Source organism: Lichenostomus cassidix, chromosome 3 (assembly GCF_008360975.1).
Source record: "Lichenostomus cassidix isolate B80296 chromosome 3, HeHo_3.0, whole genome shotgun sequence".
NCBI classification, from domain to species: Eukaryota; Metazoa; Chordata; class Aves; order Passeriformes; family Meliphagidae; genus Lichenostomus; species Lichenostomus cassidix.
In genome coordinates this window covers 19,023,642-19,040,757 of record NC_139483.1, presented here as the reverse complement: position 1 = coordinate 19,040,757, position 17,116 = coordinate 19,023,642, and the positions used below count along the sequence as shown (strand labels likewise).

The window sequence follows — 17,116 nt, the reverse complement described above, 5'->3', positions numbered from 1 at the left end:
TTCATCTCAAAATACACAGGTCATCATTTTCCTCTGCAATTTTCATGGTAGCTTATCCTTTACATATTTTATTATTATTTTTATGATGGCTATTAAAAACATTCAGATGCTCTATGGATTGCTTGTGAAATAGTGTATGTACAGTATATATGTTTTTTAATAGTGCAATTAAGGTAGATCAGACAGTTCTACTATAATATTATATACATCTCTGCAATTAGCATATTGTAAGTGCCTACAAAATGTTTATATGATTTTTACATCTGCAATGCTTCACTACACACCTCCATAAGTAGATTTCCCAGTGGCTATGAATTTTAGGCTGTTCCTAGCTGCCTGATAAAAGCAAACCTGTGTGAAACTTGATATTTTATCTGGGACTATTCCAGGCCCTGAAGCTCAAGTGAAAGAGCTCTTAAAACGATATTAAAGAAAATAAAGGAAAAGACTAATAAGCACACAACCTTTATTCTTTCACCATCTGTAAAGTATAAAACTGGGACCATTCAACAATCTTTAGGAATAGCTTGGCACTACACAGACTTGTCCTGAACATATTTCCGAAATGTGTGATTTGAAGGAACCCTTCACACAAGCTTCTCACACAGTCCAAAGTGAAGATGCTCATTCCACCTTAGCTCACTTCCTTAAATCTCTTGACCTGTAAGGTGGAGGAAAAGCAGAGAAATCAAGCTACAGACTGGGGAAGACAGCCCAAAAATACTTCATGTATATTCCTTCCATCTGCTTGCTTCACTTATCGCAGTGGGCCTGGGAAAACAACCAGGGGATTTATAAGCAATCCTACCCAACTGCAGTCTGGTTGCTGGGAAATAGCTGAAGTTTCAATGGCATCACAAGACTTTCACAAAGAGCATTCTGACCTTGCAGAAATTTTTGGGAGTTTTGGGAGTGGATTGGTGCTGTGGCAAAAGTACAGAATAGAAATTTCAGGAAGCTTTTTTTTTCTCCTTAGAGCTCTCCTATACATTCCTCCTTGAATCCCCTATAAATTACTTCACTGGCTTATTTGGTTACAAATGCTTGGAAGAAAACTAGAGCTCTCAGAGGGGTTCCCCCCAAAATATGCAGGAATTCTGATTTTGATCAAGTTGTGGCCCTGAAATGTATCTCTCCCTTATCAACAAACAGATCATTAGGTACATCCAGCAAAGGAATCATTCACTACTACACAATGTCAGTGCACATTAAAGGCTTCGCTTTCAGGTGGTTTTTCATTATTAGGCCTTTCTGCTGAAACATGACTAATCTCATCCAGGGAAAAGAGGAAACCCCTGGCATCAAATCTCTGTTCCCAAATGACTGACTGATGTATTTTGCCAGGGAATCCTGCTCGACATGTAGGGATGGAGAACAAGTCCCCATAATCTATGACTTACTAGCTGTTTCTAAGTGATTCTGGCTGTGTCGATAGATTTGTTCACAGCTCTAATTGTGTTAATGAATTGAACATAATTAAACTTACAGCATGTCACAAGCTTCCTCTGGCAACTCTAGTAGGTTTCTTAAGTACCAGTTCATCAGCAACCATACTACAAATGAACAGGTAACTACAGAACCAGCCAGAACAGCTTTGTAACGAAACAGCAAATAAATAAAAGTAAGGCCAGACCTTAATATTACTATTCATCCAAATTATTACATGAGGGGTCAGGAACTTGGATTGGGTTTTATTTTTTGGGGGTCCCTCTTGAGAAGCACCCAGCTCAAGCTGTGATACTATTAAAAAAAGGACTTCCATTAAGGAATCTATCTTTCGGCTTATGCAGAAAACTCGAGTCAAATCCAGCTATGGTGACTGGCATACATTGTTTTCATAGCATTCCACAAAGCAAAACTCATCTGAATTCTGAAATTTGTCTTAAATTCCAACTTCCCCCTCTTTTGTAACATTGAAAAGGATTATGTGGAATATACTTACCTTCAAAATAGAATAAAGTGCAGTGTTTAATCCATTTTTCACCAGCAATTTAGCTGGGATGATAAATAACTTATTGTTCATGTACACACAGGTAGGAGTGACAAATCCTCTTGTCTATCTCCACTGTGGTTTTGAGAGTTATCCTGTTTGGCTACTGTATTTTTAAGGATTTAAAGAATTTTAAGAATTCATGTATTTTTCAAGCTATTTCATATTGATTTGTCTTGGGTATTACCTCTTTGGTAAAACCTCAGACAATAAAATTCTTATTTTTCATCCTAGATCTTGGATCTACTCCTTGCTACACATACAAATACTTACAATCAATAATCAGGCAATATTAACAAATAGCAAAATATTATGAGTCATTTTCCAAGTTACATCATCACTAAAAATCTATCTTTAAACTTGTGTGTTATTCTCATGTTTTTCTTCATGTGGACATTGTTGTCTTAACATAGAATTTATTTTATACATTGTCTTAACATAGAATTTATTTATTTATGTTGTCTTAAAATAGAATTTATTTTTCATTTTATATGTGAACAAGAAGTGGTAACTATTCACAATTTCCTGGTAACATTCTCATTGTTGAAGGAGCTACATAAGAGCTATAGTCCCAGTAGAAAAAAAATAGTATCTATGTGTTATTTTTTAAACAATAGGCTCTTTCTATGAAAGCATTGATTCTGGTTCAGTGTTTTCATAATAGCACAAAGTGTTGTAGGAATTACTGATGATGCAGAACATTATCAGGTGCACACAGCATGATGCCTGCACTGTTTTCACGATGTAATTTTTGAAGAAACTCCAGCAAACAAAAAAATTTTTGATGCAGCACTAGATAACAATATGGAACAAATAAAATGATCTAGGAGAAATGTTGCCTCTAGCACAAATGACTGAATCTCATTAATATCCATGCAGTTATCTGCAGACCACGAAAAATACATCTCTATGCATTAGCTAGCACAGATACCTCTCTGCAGTACTGCCTTTAGGTTGTATAGAAATACACAGAGTATTTTCTGACTAAATTAACCTGTGTCAGGTTCTTAAGGTTATGTTTTTCTTTCTTGTGCATTCGTATCTAACCCGAGGGTTAGCCTTATTTTCAGCATCTGTCTTAACATAAATTTTGTGGTGATCCTCAGCACAAAGAATTTCTGCTTTAAATATTTTCATTATTACACCATGCTTTGTAGACCAAATAGTAGCAAACTCCAGTGCAACTTAGCCTTTTTTCCAGGGCTGGGAGAAGACTGGGTAACATCTTAAGTAGGTAGATAAGCACAACACAATCAAACTTGTAGGATACACACGTACCATGTATGTGTCAGAGGCGTTTGTGTGATAAATTACACAGACCATGTGGTAAATTGCAGTTTGCGCTTTTGACTGCCTCATCTACCCTCTGCTTACTAATCCATCTCCACTGGGACCACTTCTATCATTTAAAAGATCTGATCAACATCAAATGGCTCCCTTAAAAAAACCCACAAAACAACTTGCCACTATACATAAAGCAGGTTTATCTAACCATAGTAAATGCTGGATATGTCAGCAACCTTCAGCTAACCTATTTCATGTCATTTTAAAGGGCCATAAATGGCAAAAAAGAGTGGAACAATACATGAAAAAGACTTCCTGTAGCTCTCAACAGGGATCTTACTGTCCCTGGAAAAATCTGTATGATGGGACTGAGAGGTGAGGCTTGCAGCATAATCCAAAAATAGCACTCTATACTAAAAAAGAAAATCCAAAGCCTAAACAAAAAACAATGGCAACAAAACCAGAAAATTAAAAAATGGGAAAAAAAGCCCTCCCCACTCCCCAGAACAGTTCTATGAACTCTCCAAGTCCTAAACCAGAAAAATAATCTGACATCTAATGCAATATTGAGACTAATACGCTAATTCCATATGGTTAGATTAATCCATTAATCACTGCTAAAAATAATTGTGTAGGTACCTAAATTAGCTGAATCATTTTTTATGGGAAGCAAAGAAGAATAAAAGGCTTTATAACACTAAAAGTAATTCCTATGGCTGATAATTAGCATTGTGTTTAAACACTCATCCTTACGCTGCTACTTTCCCTTGAAAAAAGCAGAGCAATGTCCTCGTCTTCACTGAACACAGTATTAGCACCTCAGAATTGCACTGCTCTGGAGCCCAGACTTAATTAAATAACAAGGTTAGGCTCAGACAATATATCAAGGTTATAAACTGGAGCACTAACCTTCTGGAGGGGAGACATTCTCCACTTTCCAAAGGAAACAGGGGTTTGTGTCTATATTTGGAAGGTCCTGAGAGAACAAACTTTAGCATCAGCATAAATTAAGTACAGAGGAGGTAATTTAGGTACAGTTAGTCTCTTTCTGTCTGTGCCTTGGTTCAGGACTGGAGTTCCTGAGCATGCAGTGGTAGTGCTGCCACATACAATAACAACGTCAAAAAGGGAAGCAGGCTGATTTCCAGCAGCTTTGGGTCAGGCCTGAATACCACAGGTTCTTTAGGAAGAATCTTCACCTGAGCTTCAGCTTCAGCTCACAGTCCTTCCTGCTTTCTTCTCCCTGCTCAGCACTAGGCTTCATTGAGGTCAGTGGAGCTGACAGCATCTGGCTCCAGAGCTCACCCTGACATCAAGGACTTCCCTTAGATGTATTGTAGATACTCCAAAAATGTGCATCTCCACAAGAAAGAAGGTGAACATAGGCCAATGCCAAACAGGAAGGGAGAACTGTCTTTTCTGAAAAATATCTATTCCAGCAGCACATTGCCCTTTATAGCAGTGAGGTCTGTTCATTAAGGAAGGTGCTACATGGAGCAGGCACAGGCTTTCTGTGCATGGAGAGACAGACTCAAAGGATTAGACTGCAAGTGTTTAACTCTAAGAGGGGAGATCGTCTGCAGTACTAACCCTGTTTGTCTGGCAAGACCCAGGGAAATACTACAAATTAGACAAGTAATCAATAGCATTCAGATTTCCAAGAGAACAACAGAGAATAAAAACCTCAAACTCACAAACAAAAAAATTGTATTCCTGGAAAGTTTCTCTCTGTTTCTTGTTTTAGTTTTATCAAATAGCTTGTTATAGTTCTGTAAAAAATATTCTTTTATTGTGACTGTTTTTCTAAATAGAAGATAAAGCATCATTATTAAATTTTCATGCAAACTACTATGTGTGGAGTTGCTTCTTATAAAAGAACTATTATATTTGCAAAGTCAATATTTGAAAGGTTAGTAACTCTTCACTGAAACTAAGGTTGAAAGGCCTGAAGATAGAAAGTGAAAGCTCAGTTGAGCAACAAGTAAGGGAGGATGAGCTAATGGTTTGCAGTAGTCTGTAGGGTGGATGAGCCAGAAGGGATAAATAATTATAGAAATGTGCAGTCAAATGCAGCAAAGACTACTGGAATGAAAATAAGAAATGGAAAATTTAGAGTGGGCATATCAGGAAAAAATTCTGTTTGGAAAAATTTGTTACATGGACAAACAGCCTCCCAAAAGATATACTGGAATGACTGAAATTCTCTGAAATAGCTAAAATGAACCCACATACAATAGAATAAACCATAGTGGTAAGAGCAATGTCAGGATTGGTGCCAAGAAAAGGAAGTTAACCTATCGTCACCTGCTTACATCACTTCATTGCACTGTCCTGACACTGCAGTGAAAGCCCCAAAATGTAAGTGGGAGGAACAGAACAAGTAGATAAAAGGAAAAAAAAATCCACATTTACATAGTTTTTGTGCCTGTATATATATTAAAAACCCCAAAAACTGACATGTTTTCATAGACCTCTGAAAAACATGTGAATTATACAAACGTGGCCCCTGACCAGCCCATGGGGGTAGGAATTCCACAAATAACTGCTTTTAGTTCCACTTCAGTGAGTTTCCAGGCTGAAACTGGGTCTCTGTCTGGAAAACCAAATTTCATGACATCAGGTCAATTTTTCCTTTGCTGAAAGGTCTCATATTCTTTATGTGCACCCAGGCTAACTGGTAACTGCCTATTGTCATATTTTGTTGGGAAAAATGTCTTATCAGTGAAGCATTCCTTTATAACCAAACTTAGAAAAGACCTTTTCAATGTGTACACATAGTAGGTTTACTAGGTGACCAAAGTTTTTTCCCTTCTGCTAGCAACATGTGCTCATTCCAGCTCTGCCACTGAAAACCATATGCCAATAAATAGGATACTTATGGATACCTCAGCTAACAGTGCTGCTAGCCATGCACAGCAGTGTAACTTTTTAAGAATAGACGCTTGGGCTCAGGCACACAGCATAGCTGGTAAGAAAGAACCCAGCTGTAGGATGAGGTTGCAGATATTGGGGAATTGATTGAAAGTACTGAAACTATTTTGGGACTGGCACGGGGGTAAGGGCTGAAGATATGAAGGAGGAGGGATGATAGCATAATGGATGACTCTTCAGCTCTCTGGTGGCTTCAAACAAATAATAGGTCAAAAGGGAGAACAGTGCTGCCATCCAAGGTGGTTCTTTGATTTCTGCTTCTCCTGTGAAGATAGACAAATGTGAGTTTGAACTGGTATGGAGCTGGAAAACATAGATGTCTGATGACTGGCCATTTTTGTATCTGCCAACAGGATTTGAACACTGAATTTTTATTTAACATCCCCTTCTCAGTAAATGGATCCCTAATACCACTACTATTTTGATATCGGTACTTTACGATCTCACATAATGATAGAAACAGTCTGAAGTTAGCTATAACTCCTAATACTAGCTCCTAATGTGCCCTGATGTTATAATCTATGGACAGCTATGTAGTCATAGTTGTTGTCAATGGTTTGTTAAAGTATTGTATGGTCTTTTTCTGGCTGAAAAAAGAATCAAAATCCACTATATCAGTCAAGTAAGTTACCATATAAGAAAAAACCCTAGTAAATTGTGTTTCATTAATTTGCAGATGTACACATTTACAGCAAAATCACCCTGGCTATTTTCAAACAGTAATACTTGATCTAATATTGACTACATTATTATTAGACTGGAACTAATAGTGTCTCATCACTTTTGGGGAATTGTATGACTGGTGTTATGAATTCTGTTGCATTTGGAGAATAGAAACACTCCCAACTTGTTTGCACCAAAGTATATTTATCCTTTATACTCCTATTCAGCAAGGATCTTTTCATAGAGACTGGTGATTATCCTTCAACTTAAAAATTATTATCCCTTACTTTTATGGAACCTAACGCACATCCGAAATGAACCTGACACCTCTCTGCTCTTGAATGATCTTTCTCAATTATTTTAAGAATGAAGTCTACCACTAGAAAAATTATAAATTATAGATTTCCCCCACTCCCAGGTTTACTTTGATTCTGTGCAAATTTGCCAGAATGAAAAGATTACATCTTTAGTAATCAGGTGAAAAAAAAGTACATTGAGGTTTTTTAAATTAAAATATTTCTTTTGACGAAGGGATTAGCCTAAGTTTGCACACTCAGTGTAATTAGTGCATATGGTCCAGCTGTGAAGAAATAGCTGAGGACTTCTAACTTATTATTAATTAGGCTCATTAAAATGCAAGTAAGAGAACGATGCCTAGATAAACAATACCTTATGTCATAAAGTCATTACTTGACAAGAGCTAGTCTTGCTAACAGAAGTCATTACTGATATTTTAAAGGAGCTTTTTTTTTTAGACTCCATGGGTGCCAGTTAACTACTTTTGACTGACATCAAGGACAGACATGCAAAGCTGTAAGGAGCCAGCCGTACAGCACAGCAATTCTTTTCACATCATTTCAAAATATGTCTGGCTGAGGTCAAAGGTTGACAACCAAATGACAGGCCTTCTTCAATTGCTGTGGTGTCACAGCAGGAGTGTGTCAGGGAAATTTTCCTGGGCCCCTCTGTGAATTTTTACATGTTCACATTTCTTTCCTTGTCTTGTAAGTGGGACAGGATTGGCAGATTTGTGATTAACACCTCAGAAGGAGAAGCGTAGACACCATCCCAGGTTGGGAGCTCATGGTAACTGCAGCTAATAATCAAAAGGTTCTCCTTCCACATTAGCAAAGTACAAGAGACCAGCCTTTTATTTGTGTTCATTTGTATTAGGAAAGGGACGTGAGATTAGCAAGGGCTTTAGCTGTGTACATTGGTAGGACTTACCCCATTTCTCACTATCAGCACATCTCCCAGTGATACTGGTGTAACAAAAACTGTCCTCCAAAGACAAAAAGAAGATCTATGTACTAAATACCAACAAACTAGACCCCAAGCTGCTTTCAGAGTTTTATAAATGTTTCCCTTTCTTTAAAGCCTGTACATGCTAACTTACAAATAGCTCCACTGAAGCAGCCTCGGCTCTAAATGCATCAAAAGCTGCTATTGACGGGTGCTGAAATGAGGGTCTGCCTTTAACACAGGGTCAATTGATAAGTGACTGACCCAGACTTTTGACTGACATGAAGAGCTGTCAGGCAAGGTGCATCATTCTAAGTGGTGAGTTAGCACCAAAGAGATCTGAGCCAGTGCTGTGTTGGGTAAAATAACTTGTGATAGAAAGATGAGACCCAGATTGAAATAAAGTAAGAAATCAAGGAAGGTAATTTAACTTGGATTTGGACTAATAAAGACTGACTTTATAAAGACTTCCCATTGTTTCCCAGCCCCATAAAACATTCTGATCAATGAATAAATTAAAAAAATTATGTCTTGAGCATATCTGAGAACCACTGTAGATGCACTCTTGGCAAGAGTTATGCTGTACTTCAAAAACAAACCGAGCTTTGCTTCAACCACTGGAAACTCCCATGAACTTAAAAATATCCTGTCCCAGTATTATGACATCTGCTTTCACTTCAGAGTAAAGGGAAGGCAACAAAAGCTAGACAAGACCATCTTGGCTCATTCTGCCTTTGTTTACCCTATAAGCACAGGGGGAGAAAAGTGACAGGACAAAACAGATAACAAAGTATAATATGTTTGAAGATGAACGTGAGGAATTAGTCAGAGCTGAAGATACCACCGAAACCTGGCAGTTAGTGCAAAGTAAGAAAAATTATGCTGAAACCATATAATACATTTTTATGTTTAAATTCTAAGCATACAAGGGAAAATCTTAATCTGACCACCTGCACTTGAGTATCTTCTCTCCACTTTAATACACATCCTCATTGTCTACAGAGTAAAGGTAACATTTTACATATGAACAAAGTCAAAAAAACAAAACACTTTTATCCTCAAAAATCTCAAAAATTCTTACAAACCTACCAGTTCCTGAATTGTACCCTTTTTTTTTTTTTTAAGATAGTCCACAGTATGACCAGACCTCCCCACTGTCTTTTGGACAATATGAGTGTGCAACCCAATGGCACACAGCATGTGGCTGCTACAAAATCTGTAGTTTTATAGGTCTCTATAGGCAACAATCTATATGTTAACAAAGCAAGCCAGTTGCTCACGAAATTACTATCTAATGGGTGCATCTCAGCATCCATCAGACCACATGCAGAACACTACATGTTGTCTTGGTGGCCCCCAGCTCAAGAGCCCACAGTCTGTAAACAAGCCTTTGCTAGAAAACCTAGACTCTTGCAATGTGTATGAAACAGAAGACAAAAAAACCTGGGAGGAAACTCTTGATCCTTCCATGTAGTCAAGAGGAAGTGCAGATTCGCAGGCTGCTCTTGAATCTATCACCACCTAGCCTGAAGATGTTATGAGTGACCAAATCTGTTCTGGCAGCTGGAATGATTTTTTTGCATAGCTAACCCTTTGTTTTCATGAAGAGTTTAATGTGAACACTTGATAGCAAAATCAGAGTGCATTGATTAGTTTTGGTATAAGTCTGTTATGGAGTCCAATTGTGAGAACACTAATTTTTAGGAACAAAAATTCTGCTTTCCTAGAATACTTCACAATGCTCTCTCAAAAGAAGTTGTCTACATGCACAAACTAATTCATAATCACATCTGAGAAAATATGTGCATGAATAAAGTAAATACATTTTAATTTTTTTACTTATTTTTAATTAAATATTTAAACTCTTCATGTAGGTAGTGCTATTCTAGTATTGTCTGGAAGAGTTATCTTAAAGAATTCAAAGACTCTTTATATTTACCACTAGAGAATAATTAAGACAAAGAAACAGCAGACTGTGAAAAGCCAGCTTCCCTGTATGCTTTAGAAATAATTGTATTCTATATAAATATCTACGCAACAAATAACTGTTACCTGAACAAATAACAGTAAAAACAGAAGAAGCAGTGACTGTCCCCAGCACAACAAGAGCTTTGCGAGGCTGGAACCTCAGCCTGCTCAGATGTGGTCGCCATGCTGTGGGAAACACTTCAGCAAATACTCTGAAACGCAATCAGAAATGCGAAGCAGAGATGAGGATTGCTGAGCAGCACCTGTGCCGAGCCCTGACTGAGCAAACACTGAAATAATCAAGAACAGTCGCGCTGCGGACAAGGCGCGACGGGCCGCCCGCCCAGCCTGGCCAGCCATGGCCACCACACAGCTCCTGCAGCTGCCACACTGCCTGGCCACTCCCCGAGCCGGCTGCTGGCCCCTGGGAAGCTGAACACCCTCGTGTCCTCTCCCGGTGTGTGCAGGGACACGGGCTGGCTGGCTCTGCCCGGTGAGGCGGTGGTGGCAGACCCAGAGGAGCTCCGGGCACGTCAGGCTCTCCCCGGCTGCAGGGCCTGGCAGGCGGCAGGAGATGCCTTGCCCTCCATTGCAATGCTGAGAGCATCCTCCGTGACCTTCCCTCTCCCTCCCCAGCACACGCTGACACATCCAGCCTAAATTTGCGTCTCGCATCACCTCAGGATACTCATGGCTAATTTCATTATTTTGGAGAGAAAATGCAAATGAAGCCAGACAGCTGGTGCTTTCCTCGTGGCGAGGAGTGATGGAGGGGCCTGAGGCCTACCTCATCAGAGGCTCTCATCCCCGTCTGCTCAGACAGGCCCTGGCGGGAGGAGAGCAGGGAGGCTGCGGGAGCAGCGGGAACAGATGGCAGGGAAGGTGGGAAGATGGAGAAGCGAGAGGGGCCAGAGCTGCTTGGAGGAAGAGGCAGTGTCAGTTACCTGTGGGCTGAGCAGCCTCACAGGACAGCTCGGCATCTCTCAAGCTCCCCTGCCTTGCAGAGTTGTTTCAGTTCGGTGGGGATAGGAAAGGTGGTCGCCGGTCAGGTGTTACACAGCGGCATTGGATTTGGGATATTTTAGGGTCTGCTAATGCTGCCTTAAGCCAGCAAGGACCTCCATTTGCTACTAACCCTGGCCGATTGACTGCTAGCTCCTCCTGAAAACACCGTAACTCTAAATCCAGCAGGTTCAGAGGTTGTTTTTTAAATCCCTTTTCAAGAGTAGGCAAAGACTTAAAGAGAAAATATTTTTCCCAATGCACAAAAGGGAGAGATTTTAAATCAATTCTTCCAATTGTTCATGGAAGAAGGAAGGGAAAACAAAATCATGCCTGTAAAAAAGTCTGTCAAAACATTGTCTGATAAAGCACCTTTACAAGAGGCCTGCAAGAATAATGCAGCTCAGCACAGACTGCCCAGCATTTCACAGCAGTTCAGCCCTGCTTGTACCAACACATTACACAGAAATGCTCCCAGACACCTAAAAAGGTAATGACACCAGGGACATCTCAGTTGGGAGGAGTTTTTATATTGCTGTTTTATTCTTATTTTTAATGAAGTTGTTTCTAGAGAAGTCTGAAATCTTTCATTTGACATACCTGCAGGCAAATAGCAAATGTAGAATTTTTTAATACATTGCTTGGAGAGGTAGGTGCTTTTCAGGGAGCAGATCTCTTCCTCTCTCTTTCTCTCTGCATGGTATAAGTAGATCTTTCTAACAAAAGAATAAAAGAAAAAATAGATTTGAAGAGGTTAAGTTGAATAAGAGCATTTTCAAGCACTAAGAAGGAGCTAGAAAAGGCAAGAAAACTGTCTTACATATAGCCCTGCCCTCTTGAAACATTTTAATAAATTAATTCCCAAGACTTCACAAAATTGTCTTGTAAAATGTTTATAAAATCCCCCCAACTGCAAACCACTTCTACATCTATAACAGAGTTCTCTCAGATTCCTCTGTTTAATAATTACTCAGATCTGGCTAGAAATTGTAATAATAGATCAATTGATTATAAAAGCTAATCACTGATTCATTAGGTAAGCAGAAGGTCAGTGTTATCACTGAAGCAGATTCACAGACTTCAGAGAAGATGACTGATGCTCTCCTCACAGACCTAATAGTTATTGTCTCGCAACACAACTAATAATACAGGATTCAAGAGAGTAGGTTCCCAGTACTTTTTAGATACAGATCTGAAGCTAAACTGCTACTGTAAATCTTGTGGCCATCAGTTCAGAGGTATCCAGAGAAATACAAGTTTTAAATCCCATTTGGTACAGGATGCAAAGGGTTGTTGAGGGCTGCTGCTGTGGAACAAACCCCCTTCCTCCCTCCCTGTTTCCCACTCTTCTGTGACATCCATACCCAACCAGCATGCTTTCCATCCACCTAATTTGTATTATTTGTCCATCTCTCCCACGTGAATGTTCTCGTGGGTTATGTGCCTCTCCCACTCCTCCAAGTTTCTTCTTCTTATATTTCTTTCTACACAATGTTATGCAATACCTTCCCACCTTTCCTTCCTTTTGGTCAACAATGCTGACAGGCACAAGGGCTCCTCCTCAAGACCCTGCCCACAGTTTTTCTCAAACATGCTCCGTCCTACACATGTAAAAGGCTTTTCCTATTCCTCTCCAACCTTTCCACTGTGCTCTTTTTTCATACAAGGCTGCAGTAAACCTTTCTCTCCTTCTCAGTCCCCATCTAAGTCTGTTGCCACCAGTTGCTTCATTCAGTTCCTCCCCTTAGTTCTCTCTGATTTTGACTGACAGCCGCTTCTCTCTTCTCCTGTCATATTTCCTCCTCTCTCCTCACACTACAGCCTCCGTGATGAAGGAACAGCTGAACATCAGCTGTATTTCCTTTAAGATCTCCCATTTCCGTGTGTATTCTCCTCTCATCTCCCTTAGTGTAGGGCTTGGGAGTCCTCTTTATCCTTGCCTAACTTTTGCAGAAATTTACGTTGATTCTCAGTCACCACAGAAACTTTCTGTGTGCCTTTCCTCTGAATACTCTGCCACCCTCTTCATTGAAACATAAATCTGTCACATATTTTCTAAAATAAAACCGTGGACTCTGTGATTTCCTTTTCCAAGTGTTTAATGATAGCTTAAATTTATTATGAAGAAAAAACCCAACTTTGTTGTCTTCTGACATATGACTTCCTACCCAGACTTCCTTGCTTTCTCCCATTTGCTATTATCAGTTGTTCTGGTGCATATCTTTGGCATTATCTTCTACACAGCATAAATAGAAGACTGTGTCTAAGCCTTGGAGATATTTATTGCATAACATCTCCATGATATAGATTTTCATGTCAATCTATATAAAGATAACTCTTGGATGGTATCTGCTCACTTCATATCCTGATTATTGCAACATCATTTTCTCTGTTGTGTCAGATTCATCACTTACGCTCACTTCCAGAATCTCTGCGCAAATTATCCATCATCTCCTGATAAGTGGAAAGCTGAGTCCCACATCTGATCAGTTTGAACTGCTATCTTTCCTTACATACTCATATTTCACTGTCTATATATTCCTCATTTGCAGCAAGAACAAGAACACAATGAATAGATTTTGGATGTATGTACACCATAAGATCTCTTATGGGTTAAAGATGCTTTCTTTCTCAGGCTGTATTTCCATTTTGCTTTGTCTGTATCCACATTTTGTCACTGCTTCCTATGTTGAGACCGAAATACAAGAGCTGGGAGAAGACTCTGTTTTAATCCATGTGTTCATGGATTAATGGATTCACAACTCTTCAGTAAAACCAGCTCATGTGAGCTATGCTAATGTAAAAATCAACACCAAAAGGCGAACTACGAGAAATAAGCAATTTTGCTCATGCTTCTGCTTGTTGATAGAAGAAAAATGTGGAAAATATCAGAATCAACCTTGTCTTCTGGGTGGGTCACCCTCCACCATCCTACTGACAAGTCCTTTACATGAAACAACTACAAGTCTGCCTGAGAAAAGGAATGGGATTTTCCATCTCAGAGAGAAGGGTCATCCTTGAGTCTCCTTGCCAGGACCAATTATGAATTTCAATTCCACAGTCACTAAAAAAAAGGAAGACTGATCAACAAACAGTCAGAGGAATACTGGCAGGACTTAGTCATTGTATAGATACTGATATGTTGAAGTCTTGCCAAACTGGAAGCAATTTTGGGCAGGAGCATCATCAGAGTGGTAAATACTGCGGGAACTCTACTTGTAGACACCGGGGCATGTCAGCGCCAAGCAGAAATGAGCTGCATTAGCAATCCCTCTGCCAGCTCCCAGTGAGGCTGGGGCATACCACAGCAAAACTCTGTGCAAGAGACACTAGCTGAGGACCAAAAGTTTTTTAATCTGATCTGCTCTATACTTCCAGCTGTGCAAATAACACTCACACAGGACCATGCTGACAGATTTCCACTGCTTCTTGTTCTAGAGATAGCTTAACAGACTCGCTGTGACTCTGCATAGCCCGACGTTGCAAGATGTAGGATAATATTGGACACTGAAGATTACAGCTTCCTAAGGAGTTGCTGATATATATATATTTTTTTTTAACAAAAGACTAGAGAGTTAGAAAATATTTTTGCTTTAAATGCCCTTGTTCAGGAATAGGGTCAAAGTCACACTTAATAATCAATCAGGATTTTATTGATTGAGCACAAAAACTATCTGTTAACATCCCTAAGATACATAGAAGCTTTTTTTTCAGTCACAGAGACACTCCGTTTATCCATCAGCATTTACAAAAACAGCAGTGCAGACATGTCAAGTTCAACATGTTTTCATTCTGTGTTCCCGAGCTCAGCAGTTAGATCGTTCATTAATTTCCCCTTCTCCTCCACACACCGTCTGTGCACCTTATTTATATTCACCTGCTGCCAGTTTAACACCCTGAAGAGGCACACCTGCAGTGGCAGCAGCTTCACATTACTGCTGTTGTACTCCATGCTTTAGTGCCTTCCAGGAGAGCTCTTCCTGCCTAAGCCCTGACTCTTGAAACCTATGCTGGCTATGCTGGCTACTTGTTTGCTTGCTTGAAATCTTCACCCAACCCTGAGCTGGCTCCTTCAGTTTCTCCAGCGCTGCACAACATTTTACTTTCTTTTACCTTTCACAGACCCATGTTTATGTCAGAAAACAAACTACCCTGGCAGAGTCTTAAATAAAGGGTGCCATCTGTGAAATAGAAAAAGGCTTTAATCCCAGTGCTGTTGACAATTGATTTCAAATCATGTTTCTTGCAGTCCCTCCTCTCCATGTCTGATATAACCTACGACATATGACAAAGGCAGTGCTACACATGCTGTTTACCATGCAAAGAGCCATTTGACTTGAAGATAGAGAGAAAAAGAGGAACTAATACACTCATCAGCTCCTGTTCTGTCTCTTTGGAACTCCAGTAGAAGCCACAAGCTCTGGAAAGGTAGTCCTCTTCCTTCAGGCAAATCCAAGGTTCAATTTCTTTGACACTCCCTGTAGCCAAAGCCCCAAAGGTAGAAGTCCAGCAGCCTCACTGCTTTTGAGCAGGAGAACATGTCATAAAATTAGAAAAGGGAACAGGCTGACGATACATCTTCTAGTGTTCCTAAGCAGCAGCAGTCACTCCTGCTCTAAGCCTGGGCTCAACTCCAGTTGGCAAGAATTCTTGTTAGTAAATTCATGGACTTGAATACCACCCGAACCTTCAAAGATTAGGATAACAAAAAATTTCTAAACATGGTTTATTTTGTCAATAAGCCCCACCTTCAGAGAAGAGTCTGCTAACCCTATATGCAGCAGAAATACACAAATGGCAGTGTTCATTCATGGCAGCACTTTGGGATGCACAAGAAAGGAAATACACCATACACCATGGCCACAGCCCCTTGGGCAGAATTGGTAAGATATATATGACTTCCCTCTTTGTTAGACTGTTGGGTATTCAGAGGTGGGAAAGGCTGTTCTGAGCCTTCCCAGAGGCATGTGAAAAGTGGTGAAAGCACACCAGGAGAGTAAACACTGTGTTGTTGTAGCCACCTGTGTGCTGTGAGGTCTAGCTCATAGTTTTAGCCCTTATACACTAGAAAACTGCAGCTGGAATCACCTAGTCAGTGAAGTAGAAATTAAAAGTTCATTCTCTTAAGTGAAATCAGTAGTACTCTAGGCTCCAATATAGTAATGTACAATCAAAAGACTTGCTGAAAATTGTGAAGTCCACAGATTAAATTGTATAGGTCACAGAAAAAAGGATTTCTGAAGTGCTCACAGTTACAAATATGACCAGATTGTTATGTTCTATACAGTAATTTAAATTTTGAAATTGAATGATGAAAGGATGAAGCAGCACCACACAGGATTATCTGTCACAGGATATTTATGAAAAAACAGAGAAAAAGTTTTAAAATACTTAGCTATTAAATAGCAGTTAGAAGAATAGGCTCTGATAGTGCTTCTAACCACAGAGAAGCTAATCTTCCACATGAAGGCAAGGGTGTATATACTGCAGGCACATGAGAGAAATCTAAGAAGTAACCAATGCTATGTTGGTTCTGAGTTTCTGTGACATCTATATTTTCATTTAAGACAGAGATTGCATATTAGTTTATATTTAAGTATTTCTTTTGATTTGCTTTGTAAGGATGGTGTGATACAGAGCGGCAGCTTATGCAGGGTGGTATTGACTTACATACATAACACTCCTGTGTACTCCTCATCTACCTGTACAAGTAACCAGTGAAGGCATCAGAGAATTCAGACTAAACTGTTTCCTTCTTCTCTAACTGTGCACTGCAATGCATATATAGTCTAGCAAAGAGTGAACAAACTTCAGCTACATGAGAAATCCCACAGAATTCGATTGAACCACTTGTCTGCTAAACATTAATCCATGTTTTAATACCCAGTTGTAACGAGATATCAGCTATCACTCTTCTACACAGGGCTCAAGGAAAGGAATATACAATGAAAGGCAAGCATCTTCATTTACAAGTTAAATTAGTTGGTTGTCACCTAAACCAACCAAGAACTCCTAGTGTTAGATGTAAAATTTGTG

General features: G+C 39.5%; 1 long non-coding RNA gene across 1 annotated transcript; it reads right to left on the bottom strand.

Moving 5' to 3' along the window:
• Positions 1-449: 449 nt before the first annotated feature.
• LOC146439219 (uncharacterized) lies at positions 450-10,996 on the bottom strand. Its single transcript, XR_014851232.1, has 2 exons — positions 10,163-10,996; positions 450-661 (listed from the first exon to the last, which is right to left on the bottom strand). It is a non-coding gene; the product is annotated as an uncharacterized LOC146439219 (long non-coding RNA).
• Positions 10,997-17,116: the final 6,120 nt, after the last annotated feature.